Here is a 13,966-nt window from a genome sequence, read left to right on the forward strand (position 1 = left end):
TCGGTAACATTTTCGCCGACCTGTTTTTCCTTTCTCGCGCTTTCTCAGTGCTCGTGTGCACCCGCGAACACAGAAGAAAACGGTAATTGGATAAAACGTAGTCCGGATGCGAGCTTAGAAGGTTTCCGCGCCCCTCGTTAAGTTCACGTGCGCGCGCTACTCGACACGCGGAAACGTTGATCGAACCCCGTAAAGAATCGTTGGATAATCCGAAGAAAATAATTGAGGCGGCTGCTGCGATAGACAGTTCCACTTTCTGATGGTATTTATTAAATCAAAGAAAATCGAATGATCGAATCAGTGAAAATTGCATCGCTTCTTGTTACGTGTTACGAATTCACGGTCCGCTAATATTTGTAACGAACGTTTGCACTTTTCGGTATAAAGACCATAATACGAGCTGCTTATTTGCCAAATTATCGCAAAACAGAAAGCAGAAAAAAAGTAATGAAATTATAGGAGACAGGCGCCAGTCAAGCGCTTTGGCACTAAAATTTCAAAAAGCGGAATTAACCGCTTTGCCCTGTAAACGGCTAATCTGCTGATATAACCCGTACGCACGAATATTAAAACCGTATTACGCTATTCGATTTACGTTTCCATATAAATTTGCCAGTAAATTTCAACGTCGCGCGAGTTTCACCGGCAGATGATTTCCATTTCTCAGCTCGTTCGCAGAGGTTGAGCAAAACGAGGAACGATTCCAGTCCCGTCCACACGAACGAATCATTCTCGTCCATCGCTAGACGCATCGATTCATACCGCGTGTTACATCGGGCAAACGAGGCAAACGATTCGCGCAACCAGACACGTCGGATGTGTCGTCCTTTTACGGGAAATCGAGACAGAAATACGGAGATCCGTGCGGTTCGCCGAAAGCACTGCAGTCGAAAAAAGAAAGAAGAGTCGATAGATGCGCCGTGGGCGCGCATCGCGTCGTATCGACGTGTGTGCGATCCATTGTAGCGAAACGATAAAGGTACTCGTTAGAGAACCGTGCTCTCGATATTTTTCCGTTTTAAATCACAATTACTCGATGGCAATTTATTTCGTGTCGTTTCCCGTCGCAGATTGCTGCCCCTTCCACCAGCTTCGACGCGATCGTGCGTCCTCTTTCGACCATATCCACCTGGAATTATCGTTCAGAATTCTCCTTCGACCTATTTCGAATTTCCAACGATTTCGATATACCGAACCGAGTATTGCGCGAAACTTTTCACGCTAGTTACGTTCGCGAGGTATAGCAACATCGTATACAGTGGCTCGAGAAGATTATTCGAACGCTTGTTAGGCGATCTACTTTGAGATTTCATTAATGCTAATGAAACTAGAGTACTGTGATTATATTGGCCGAATTTGAAACGAGTCTGGAAATGTATATAGAAGTTAGAAAGCATTTGCTACAAGCATACGTTTCACGAAAATTGCAAAAGTATTTATTACAGCTCCATCGTCCACGCTTTATCACATTTATCGTGCGAGACACTTGTTAGGATTGCTATTCATGCTCTTTTACTATACTAATTTTCTACTAAATATATGCTCGCAGTAAATATCTCGTAACTTTTATATACGTTTTCAGATTGCTTTCAAATTTTATCAATATAATGATCAGTATAACAAGACAGCCGTGTCTCGTTGTAATGTTAATTAAATTTCGAAATGTTCCGTATAATGCGAATAATCGCGATAATTGAATCTCGTTACGAATGCGAATGAAATTTAGAAATGCTTCGGCATAAAAGAACGGTACAATACACGCAATATGCATATTCATAAAAGTTTTCTATGGTAAGCGTTGAGGTACTTTCGCGAGCCGCTGTAAATAGTTTCTTTTCGTTGCATTTGGACGATAGAATATGCCGATTATCACGCGTGCAATTCGGAACGAAGGAAGATTTAGAGCAGAAAATGACAGAGCTACCACTCGGAGGTAATTAAGAGAGAAAATTCCATCGTTTAGACTTTAGACGGCTTTTTCTTTGAGATTGCGCGAATCTTGTTGAATTTGTTAGTCGTGCTAGATCTTTCTTTCTGGGCCTCTGTGATCTTAATTGTGCTTACTGAAGTTTACACGCCGAATTTAAGTAGAAAGGTAATTACAATTACCAAGATGGCGATCGACCGAAGGAATTTTAAACGGCGTGCACGTTCTGCACTTTGCTCTCGCGATGTCTTGCCTCGAACGTTGTTTGAATTGACCCAAGTTTCGTGATGAATCTAACAAAGTTCTCGGTGACTATATTCTTATAGGTCGAGCGAAGCTCTACTTCGAAGAGATTGGAATTACTATCCAATTATCATCAATTCCTTACAACCTCGTGGAAGTTTCAGGATTAAGGTCCCCGAGATTATTAATAGAATTTACCAACTCGACGATTCTTATTTCAATTACGATTACATCGATCGCTGTGACAGGAAGTTCTCGAAACGAATGATTATTTAAAGAGCGTAAAGTGACTGATTAATGTTCGATGGAGAGAATTCTGGAAATATTTACGCGTCGGAACGGAGGTAACGAGGATTTTAGCAGCGAGATCTTCCATCTCGAGATGGCACGTTTCAACGATAACCAACGATGACTACGCGAAATGTCATGGTAACCCAGCATTTACCGACACTCACATCTCCAACATTGTATTGTAGCTTAGAAACACACAGGTACAATGTTGCGTTTAACACTTTTTTGAAGAGCAAATCGTTTTCCTAATGCTCGGTACCCACGCCATCGCGATCGCAACATTTGCATTCAATGCTCGCAATCTCCCATTCGTCCTGTTTCAAATACCACTGTGCCCTATGATCTCGATAGTTCTTGCTTTACACACACACACGTGCATCGACCGGTGATTGTAAAAGCTGAACCTTTAACCTCGATCGCGATACATTGTTAATAAAAACGTTGGAGTAGGAACGAACGGAAGAAATACAATACAGAAATGTAATCAGTGGAGTTCTATGCATCTATGGGAAATTAAGCGTGCAAAAACTCGCAAAATGAAAGTAATAACACGAAGGTAAAAATATAGAAAATGTTGGCGGTACAGTAACTGTTACACCGTTCGATAAGCGAAACAAATCCCTGTTCTAAATCTTACTCTTTCGATTTTGTTCGTAAAAATATGCATTTGCTTAAGTTATTCGCAAGTAAACTAAGCTTAGCGATCAGTTTCGATCGCCGTTAGAATAACAAAAATCTTTGAACAAGCCGACACGCGACTTTTCGCGCAACTGAATGATCTCTCGAAGTAATTAAACGCGTAACAACCGCAAGAAGTTAAGAAGGAGCGAGCGAAACGGTGCCGCGGATCGCGTGCCAGGTATAAAGCTGTGGATGCGATTCCACCTAAACGACAAGCAGACACGAACTCGTGGAATTCGGTCCAATTACACGCAGGCTGACGTCGCGTCACTCATACCCGACACGAGTACTTTCGAATGCACGAAATTTCTAGCGCAGCTCTTAAATACTCGAATTCACCGAGTAATTGGTCCGGCGCGACGCTACGGCCTTCGGATCTTCTCGATCTTGTGGAATCGGTCGAAGGATTCGCGGACGTTCGAAACCGGTCGATTACTCGCCAACTATTCTCTTCTCGGAGTATTTTCCAAAGTTATTCGGTGAAAGACACAGGAGAAAGTTTGCGAATCTGTTAGGTCGTTAAGAAAGTCTCGGGGCTGCTTCAGGCTAGAAGCAAAGTTTCGATACTAAGATAACGGTGTTGCTTGAATGATTTTTACTTGTTGAAGTTTCCAATACGGGCAGTGATTCTGTGTTTGTTGATGGAAGAATATTTGGAAAGTTTCTGGCTTTATTTCTGCGTCGTGTGCTCTCCTTCGAATGCCTGTAATCTATTAGCAATTTTTTACTTCCTACTCGTGAAACAACCGAGTCACCGCTGTTTTCCTGTTTTGATCGATACTATTACGCAATAAGAAATTTGAAAATCTAAAGATCCGAGAATCCAAAGATGATATTCATGATTCTTACTCTACGATCCTTGAGTCGTCGTGTCCTACGTGTCCTCTGTGATCTCCTGAATTTGCTCATTCCCATCATCCCCAAATCGTGAAATTTTCCACGAAGCAAATTATTTTTTAATTCCAGAAGATAAATCGTGTCGACCAGTCTAGACACTGAGGATCGATGGAATTATAGTTAGTATCGAACAATCAGACAAACAGGTTTTTCTTCTTTTCCTAAGCAAATGGGAGAAGGGACGCGTTAACGCGCCTAATAAAACACGCCTGATAACTTAATTCCTTAGTGACAACGCTGTGACTTAGACAGATTTAGTGCGTCAAATTCAATTCTCTGTCGGAATTGTTGGCAGTGCGGTTGGCTGGCGAGATCATTTCACGCCCTACACCACATTCTTCGGTCTATCACGCGTACATCCTATCAAGTAAGAAACAATTAACGTCTCGTAATCTCTCAGCCTTCTAAAATACCCATCGTACTCGCTAGAATCTATGCAGCAACAGTCTAAGACAAATCCAAACAACGGATCCGGTTATTTATGCCACTTCTCGTAAAACCAGCAAATAAATTTAAACGCCAAGACAACCTTTATTCAGTTCCACCTTCGATCATCTGTAAACTCGAATATATTCGTAAAAGTTTTCTATATAGCAAGTGTTAAAATATTTTCGTAAGTGACTGTATTTCGTATTAACGAATGACGTCACAAAGAACACAGATCAGTAGATCGGAGCACTAGATCAATTAGGTTCAAGAAGAAGAAGATGGTGAGGTCGACTGGCGTACTTCTAACATTTTCTCCGTGTCTATCCGAACCATCTTACGGATGAAAGTTTCATTGGATCGAAAGGTATAGTAGATTGGAGCTTTTTTCCGCAAAGGAGACGCGACCGAGTAGCTGATCGGCAAGTTTTCATGGCAATCGGCAGCTGTTCGTCGCGATACCGATCGACGTGTTTGCCCCGTGGCATCGATTCACCGCTCGACACGATTAAATCGAGAGTCGAGTAGTGGTCTCTCCTGGATCCTTGTTTGAACAACGAAATGAGAATCCGGAGAGAGGAGGCGAGTTTCACCGTGTAACACAGTGATCGCATCGACGTTCCTGTCGTTCGAATCTGATTTTCCGTTTCGCGTTCCCTGGAAACTCGAACAGCCATTAAAATTAAGATGAGATGACTCGCTTCTTCTTGAGTCGATATTCTTCACAATAATAATTCTTCTGAAAGTTTAACTCGGTTGTGTCTGATATTTTTCAAGAATAACATCATTTTCCTTGTTCGGTTCTTAAAAATCTGTTTATTGTTTTTTTTTTTTTTTTTTTTGGTTATTATTAATCGATTTTCCAAAAGATAATGCTCATCTTGAGAAGATATTGAATAGCGTGAACAATGTTCCAAACTTACGTGAAAAAATTGAGTGGGTATCTTTTCCTGAAGCATCACAGGGATAACAGTTTTTATACGAAGTTAATTGAAATTAATCCTTGATTATTAATAAATCGAAATTGTGCGAGAATATTATTTAGAACGTATCGTGTTTAGTACCGGGAAGATCTAAATCACCTAATCGACTTAGGTATGACGAAACAGGAAATAGCTTCAGAAGCCATCATATTCGCATTCTATATGTTTCTGCCATTAATACACGAACTGTTCTATTTTCTATATTAACGCTATATCGTCCTGTCGACGTTTGTCTACGAAGATTTTAATATTCGACGAGGCTTCGATGCTATCGTTAAAAATGACCGTCGGAATATTACTAAACCAATTAAAATTCTATCAAAGTACGCTATCAAAGAATCGTCAAATTTATTTTCTTATTAATCACAGTCGAGAATTTTTTTGCAAAAAGAACTAATATTTTTGGAACTACCAAAGGACAGTTTCTTTTTACATTGTATAGTTTTGTTTCTTCTCCGTTTTGCACGTGTTCCGTTAGTCTCGGCGAAAACGATAGAGAAATAAGAAAGCAAAGAGACGCGATTTAGATGCGTAACACGTGTCTGACAATTTGGACCCACAATTGTAGATTACCCGCATGTAAATGTCGAGCAGGTAAACGTGGAATATAAATAGAGAGGATACTTTAGACTCATTTGTCACGTGCTCGAATATATTTAAGTTCGTCCCACCGTTTGGTACGACGTATATAGCTAGATAATGTCGCGGGACTCCGATATACTTTTATAAAACTTTGGATCTTTCCCGCATCGGTAACATCGTCACTCTTCATACACATACAGAGATTCCTTGCGACTTTGCCAATGACGGAAATTTCCACGTTGTTAGGCAATGCCCTGTAACAACTGTGTCTTTTATCGATTCTAAAAACCCATCAATGCCACGTACCGAAGAAAATCTTTTTATATCGTTGAAATGGTGAGAAACACGATCGCGCGAACTGCTACGATAGAACGTTTTACTCGAGAAAAATATTTATGCCCTTTATCAATTTCGCATTAACGTTATACACAGAGAAAGTTTAAAAAAGCATCGTCAATTGTTATAAAATTATTGCATCGACGAGACGTTTTACCGAACAAAGACTATTATTCAAGGCGATTACAACACAAAGATCTTAATAACGTGCACTCTCTCTATTTACCTCTCGCTGTAACGTAGCAATTTGCCGCGGTACTCGATGGAACGTGTGGAATACGAGGAACTCTAAGTAAACTGCAAACGCAGTTACGTCTGTCGTCGAACGTGAGACAACCACATAGATACTCTGGCACGAGGCAGAACGAATCGCGCGCGCTAGAGAACGTTTCGAATCGAGCGGATAGGCAGGCATTCTGCTCGCTGTCAGATCCACGTCACTGGTGCCACTAGAGTGTAGCACGCAACCCCTTAAAGAAACGAGCCGTCGCTTCAAGAAGATTGGCCAGAATGATACGCGGCAGCGGGCAGAAACTCTCTCGGGTTCGAACCCTCCAAGAATAGCGGCTTTTAACGAGGCTAGTTAATCTCTCGATCACGTTAGCTCCAATTTTCCGTCGTCGCTAAGCGCGACAGCCGATCCGCTGTATTTCGCTTTGGCACGACGATTCGTGAACGCGATTAGTAGCCCCCGTTCGTTTCTCGTCTGGTCGTCTATAGGCCCAGGCCGTATAAATGTCGCGGAACCGTAGCTACCCAAGAGAGTGGAACGTCGATGGGGATAAGAGAAGACAAAGCCAGACGAACAAACGAGTCCGTTGTTCGAAGTATATAAAGTCAACGAGCAACGGAACAAAGAGACGAGCACGGCGCACGGGAATTCGACCGAGAGTTGCCTAGAGCCAGCTTTGGTTAACGAGTTATGTTCGAAATATATAAATCTCGGCGTCGTGGCAGAAAGGATTTAAGTTTTGCGACGATATCTTCTTTCGGTCCGTATCGAGCCAAGAACACCACGAACACGACAAAGACGACTCGTCGTCGTTGGCGAAACGAGAATAAGCTTCGTGTCTATGAGATACAGCGAGAAAGGGGACGGGGGTGAATCGAAAGTCAGTGATCGATGCACTTACATAAAACTTTATGCCCTCTATTCGGCGATCGAACGATGGCACGTGTTCCTCGAGATAAATGGCGCGAAAAATCAAAACGCGAGATCAGCCGAAATGAAGCAGAACGAGGTCGTCCGCTGATACGATGGTTAGAGCTAGCTTGGAAGCCGCGGTATTTTATTTCAGATCGCGGCCAAACTGGAAGCTACGTATATACGCGCGGTAAAATCGTATCCACATAGGTCGAGGAGAAGGTTAATAAACTATCGATTCTACTGGTCGCTCGATACCTAGAGCTTGTTACGCTGATCGTGGATTTAGCCCGCAACGATCCTGTGTGTACGATAGATACCGTTGAACGAGCCGGTTTTCCTAGTCGAAAGCGATTGGACGTGTGCCCGTGTTGATCCTGTATAATAAAATATTCAGATCTAACCGAGGGACTGAAAGGAGCAAAAAGAAATTTCATCGCGTTCAATCGAATTGCGTCTCAAAGGTTCGTTCTTTCTTTGTCCTCGATTCAATATCCATCGATATCTGTGAAAATTCGTCACCGATAAGCAATGTACTTAACAACGTTTTAACGCCGAAACAATTCGCATTATGTTAGATAAGATCGAATTTAGAGAGATAGATTCGTGTACTTGGAAAATTTATTAATGTTACGAATAACATAGCGTAAATATATATAGCGATGGATTCTTCGTCGACGTGTTTCATATTTTGCACTTTTTCTCGCGGAAAATTTTCATCTACTATGCGGCAAAGATCAGGAAACTCGTAAACGCGAAGTGGAGATGTTTGGTATGGCGACAACGCGCATACCGTTTCGCGATTTAAATTAAACGGGGTCGCTACGAATATCTGGCATGCGATAAAACATAGTTGGACAGTCAGTCATAACAAACGCGTGTCTCGAATCTCACTATGTTTCGATAGGTTGCGTTTAGAAGGTTGTTCCCTGTAGTTCCTTCTAGGAACCAAAAAATTCGTCTCATATTTCTTACAATGACGTAAACATATTTTAACAACTGTTGACGTAATATTACATTCTTTTACCAATCCAATACGGTTAGATACGAGTAGAACGATTAATTGTCGATAATTCTTAGAAACAAATTTCTTGCATTTATTTAAATTGGCGGTAGTAACTTCCTTAAACGTAGAAATTTCCAACTTCCTTTTTAAATTACCACGATTTTAAATAATATCGGACCTCTTTTTTTTTACTCTTTAAAAGAAATCTACAAAGGAGGATGAGAAAATTTCAACGTAAGTTAATTTTGTCTTAAGTAAGGTTGCAGAGATAATTGGGTTCCACGCCATCCCACGCAATAGATGCGACTGACGTCCGCAGAAATATGTTCTGTATTTCCGAGGCAATTCGTAGAAAGGCACATCCATTTTCCTATTAGTTGTTGGCACGCGGAATCTCAAAATGTCAATCATATTAGAGTACATGCGATCATACAAAGGAACGCTGGCTTATTCCTACTCGAAAGACTGATTGCCTCGAAATCGATTTGATTGCGAATCCACATATCTTTGTCAGGCTTCCATCGCTGCTATATATTCCAGTGACTAACCATTTCTTTTTTCTTTCTTTCTCTCTCTATATTATTTCTCTATAACAGTTTTAAGCGAATGAAACTATAACGCTCGAATAGAAAATCCTTCCAAAGGTTTAACGAAGGCATCTGTTTTCCTTTCAATGTCGATTTCAATCGATTCGATCGCCCACGATAGACTTCTGTCGTAATACCTATCTTTCCATACTCTAGTAACCTAAAGTTTATATGATTCCACAGGCGACTTCTCTCGGCAAGTTCTTCGATTCTGTTCCTCGATGTAGAAATTCGTTCTAATCGCTGTCAAACGTTCGTCGAACGGTTCCCTCCTTCCGAAAATTACTCAGACCCAAGACCATTAATTTTGTCATCCGCGCAGTGTTCGATTTTCCACGATCGCCATTCCCAAACTCCTGGTCCTTTTTTTTATCTGGAATTTTCAAGGCGAGTCATTTTCAAAAAGCCATCGTTCAACTTGAAGCTGGCAACAGGTGTCCGGACGAAGCTCTTTTTCTCGTTTGCTTCGCGGAGACTAATTAATTAATTCGTCAGGCCAGTAATATCCCGCGCGTCGTTGTCCCAAGCGAAACACAATGATATTTGCGGCTCGTTACAGTGAGTTTTTAGTCGCGCCAGGTTAGATGAGCGTCGTCGTCGAATTAAGATTGCTCGGAAGGAAATGGAACGAACTCGACGAAAGATCTGCTGTGGCCTCTTCAGTCCATCAGCGTCGCTTGCGTCAGTGGCTACGCGAACACGATTTCAGTCTCTAAATGTGCGCGAACGTTTCAAATGCGAGTTGCAGAGGTCTGTGCGAGATCTACAAACGAGATTCAAGAGACAAAAAGAATAGCGAAGCGACGAATAACCGCGGAATGAATTTTTAAACCCTACCCCTTTCTTTCTTTCGTGTGACTCGATTTCAGCAGCTTTTCGTACGCCAGCATATCGTTCCCCTGGGGTAACGCAGAGTCGATTCGAAGAGAATGAGCTTATGGAATATGCGAAGCTAGAATATTCGTGAAACACTTTCGACAAACTGGTTACTGGTTATTGGTCGATGAATATCGTTAACGAAAGAAGAGGATAGAATTTTCGAGAGTTATTCTGGCTTGAGATTGTCACACGATTTTCTCTGTATGTAAATAACGAAAACGTTTAAGGTTCTTGTATCTTTTAGTTGGTTTATCGACGGTTGGTTGCTTACACCGGCACAAAGGCTCGTTTGTGAATTCGGGATGTTTTTTTGGAAGCGTAGTTTCTATCCATGATAAAACACGATCAACGATCCTTCCGTTTCGGTAACGAGAATATGGGAAAAGCTTTGTTACAGGAGCGATGTTATAGTTCAAAAAGGTATTCGATGACTTTAGGATACAGAGGATTTGTGTTGGGATCTATAGAGCTTTTTAAAAGCGGTTTCATATTTTGCATGTTGCGTTGGCCTGAAACCATTCGGCGTTCGTTCCGATCTACCGAAATTTTTGTTCGTTTCTGTTTGTCCGAAGAGCATTGCATTCATTTCATCTCAGTTCAAAAACTCCTTGTCCTCGATCTAAAAAATATCCACGATGGAATTTCTTTTATTCTAATAGCTTAAAGAAAAATAGCACGCAAACGTTAATCTCATCGTTAGTGTCATACTTGAAAAGATCGTTGCATAAGAAGAAAGATAATGAGTAGATTTTACCTAGAAATGTCTACGGTAAAATTGGAATGGTCTCTTGAAGTTGTGCCGTTTGGGCGCCAAGGTCACGAACAAAGAACCGACGTTGAAATGTTTGAATTCCTTGGGATAAATCGTCGAAGTACCGAACGTTTATAAAGCAGTGTAAACGAATCGATAACGAGTCGACGAAGAAGCCACCGGAAAGCGAGATCGTGTCAACGTGACCGTTACCGAACGTGTCGAATTTACGGCCGGAAATTCGACATTTTACCTCGTTGCTTATTTTACTTTGCGATCGCGACGAACGTGATAGGATAAAACAATGATCGACTAACGAGAAATCAACGAAGCTGGTAAACAAATTCGATGAAACGCGATACATATTCTCTTTACGTCGTAAAATGCGAGCGATATGACGATTCGTTTTCTATTCTTCAATGAATTTATACAAGCACGAAATTGGTAATTCTATAAGTTTGACGTAAAAGTTGGACAAAAGAAAGCTTATGTACAACGGATCGGAGAGTCATCCATTATATTAATAAGCCCGGATATTAATGATCAATACAATCACGGTAAAGTCGTATGTCGCAATAGCGCTAATGGAATCTCAGAAAGTTTAATATAACCCGCATCCATATATCCTATACACGTAACACATATACGCGTAGACACAATATATATTCATGAAAGCTTTCTGTGATAAATGTTGAAATACTTTGGTGAATCGTCGTACGTACATCGAAGCGGAAGGAAATGTTAATAAATTCCCGACTATTCTGTCCTTCAAAAAGTATTTCTGTTCCAGAACATTTCTCGGTGCTTTTCATTATTATTTTCCGTTACCTTTTTCGTTACCTTTAATTTCCGTTTGGTTGAACGCGATTCTTTGCCTGGAAACAACCTCGTTCCGTCGAATAACCAGTAAAATACACATTCTTCGTAAAATTGCTTCCATCTTCCATTCATTTAGCTGCAAGGCCACTTCCGCAAACTTTCCCGGAAACTACCATGTCGTTCCGCCCTTGAAAATCGTCTTCAACGTGCTACGTTTTATCGCTTTACGTCGTTATATTCAATGACAGCTACGTTCCATGAAAATGTTCTCTGTAACGTCGATGCAGGATTTAATCGTAGGATTTTTATACGTCAGCTAATTTTATCCTTCGTTAATGACCAGTCGCAGCACCGTCATCGACGACGACGACGACGACGACGACGACGACGACGACGACGACTTCCTCTCCATCTAATAACCCTCGGTTTAGGTTGGGTAATCTCAGATATATTTTTCAGTAATTGGATCGTTTACCACCTGGTCTTGCGCCCACGCCCTCGGGTCCTCTACGTCCACCCCTAATGCTCAATTACTGCTTGCTGGACGTCTTCATGAGGCTAATATCAGAACAGACCGTGGTCTATATAAACCAACCACCGTCCTGGAATTGTACGTCCGTTTTCCTGGTAAACGCGGCGAACTTGCCGCGTCAGATAAGGAGAGGAAAACATAACTTTCGTCGTCACTCCCTCCCCCTCTTTCATTGCGTCGAATGGTTTCTCAAACCACCGTTTACTTCGAGTCGCGTAATTAAGGGTCGGACGATTTAATTAAATTCGATTCGTCTCTCTCTCTCCCTCTCTCTCCCTCTCTCTCTCGGTGTTATTTCGCGTCTCCAGCATTTTCATCCCTCGAAGTTTTCGGGCCGAGTTTAGATACGTCGCGCGAATAGCTTTTACGACGCGAACGTGACTCTTTGGTATTTATGAGAAATCTCGAATTACCGTGGCTGAGATTTTATTTAACAGCTAGAAAACAACGGGCGGTGAAGCTTTGAAGTCGTTAAGAGTTTATTCATGAATTATGACATTTATCGGAAATGTATACAATAGTAGCAGCTCTCGGAATCATCTATCCGATATATTATGGAAACGTTTTACGAATATATTACGCGTGTTATGCAAAACATTTTGAAATCTCGTTAGTATTGTAATAAGATACGGTTATCGCGAGAGATACGACTATTATGGTTTTCAGATATCGTTATTGTTATTAATACGTTGGTAAAACATGAAACAGGTCTGAAAGTATTCATAGAAGTTGAAAATCGTAAAAATCATTTAAACAGACAATCGTCGGTCGTGTCGATAATTTTCAATATTCCGTGATAATATCGTCCTTACGACTCGTGTTCGTACTAATTTTTTATCAAACGGTAAAAGTCTTATAATTTCCTCGTACATTGTCAGTTCGATTTGAAATTTTATCGATATAATCATAATGATCGTGTACCATTACGGAACTAATGAAATTTTAAAACGGTTTATATAACATCTCGCGATATATATCGTATAAAAATTGTCCGCGATAAATGGCCAAACACTTTCGTAAGCCACCGTATATCATCGAATAGTTGGAAAGTTATTATAGAATCCATGACCGTATCCTATATGCATATCGAATCATCTTTCACGCGAGAAACTTAAATCTTGATAAGAGGTAGCGTCTGGAACGCGCAACTTCCGCGGTGTGATAACGCGACGAATTTATACAGCGTGTGCAACTATATAGAATTTATCGGGATGTGCGCGACACGGAATAGGCGGTCCGTAATTTTCGGCCGTCAGGCTATTACCTCCCAGACCAATCCGCGGCCCGAGACCTAGCCTGATGCTGGCAAATTGCTAATTTGTCTGAAAGTTAGTTCGCCAGATAGGCAGCACGGGTAGCACAGCAGCAGATGGAGGGAGCGCGTGGGCTTCGTGGTCGCTGATGGGAAACTGGCTCGGCGATAGGGCTCGATCTTTTCCTCGTTCTTGCCAAGTTAAAATGGCGAACCAGAGTTGCTCTCCTCTACATATACATCTATTCTACATCGCGACACGATAACTTATTTTTCGCCTCAACCGAAGATCACTCCAATAGAAGCGACCCTTTTCGAGTTCGAAGGAACGAGCTTGATGAAATACAAAGATTTTTAATTAAGATATCGTCGTTGGAGGTTCTATTAAAAATTTCTGTCGCGGAGGGCACGCCGGAAGTTTTAACAATGCGGTTCGTCAAATGGATTTCCTCCGACGTGCTCCGGGAATTCTCGAAACGAACGAAAGATTCGTTCGAACTTCGGACTCGTCACGGAACAATGTAAATAATACGAACAAGTGCACTCGAAGAAGGAATTCGTTCGTTCGACTTGGTCTCGTTTAGACCAATGCTTTACTCCGCCATTCTTTTGTACGAATTCAACCTTCCC

The 13,966-nt window shown here is 41.4% G+C and overlaps 1 protein-coding gene across 2 annotated transcripts in view; it reads left to right on the top strand.

The window, feature by feature from the left end:
• Positions 1-13,966, top strand: part of LOC126919109 (heterogeneous nuclear ribonucleoprotein L) — a 164,703-nt gene that overhangs the window by 103,647 nt on the left and 47,090 nt on the right. The window lies entirely within an intron of this gene.

The sequence above is a fragment of the Bombus affinis genome, chromosome 8 (assembly GCF_024516045.1).
Source record: "Bombus affinis isolate iyBomAffi1 chromosome 8, iyBomAffi1.2, whole genome shotgun sequence".
Lineage (NCBI taxonomy): Eukaryota > Metazoa > Arthropoda > Insecta > Hymenoptera > Apidae > Bombus > Bombus affinis.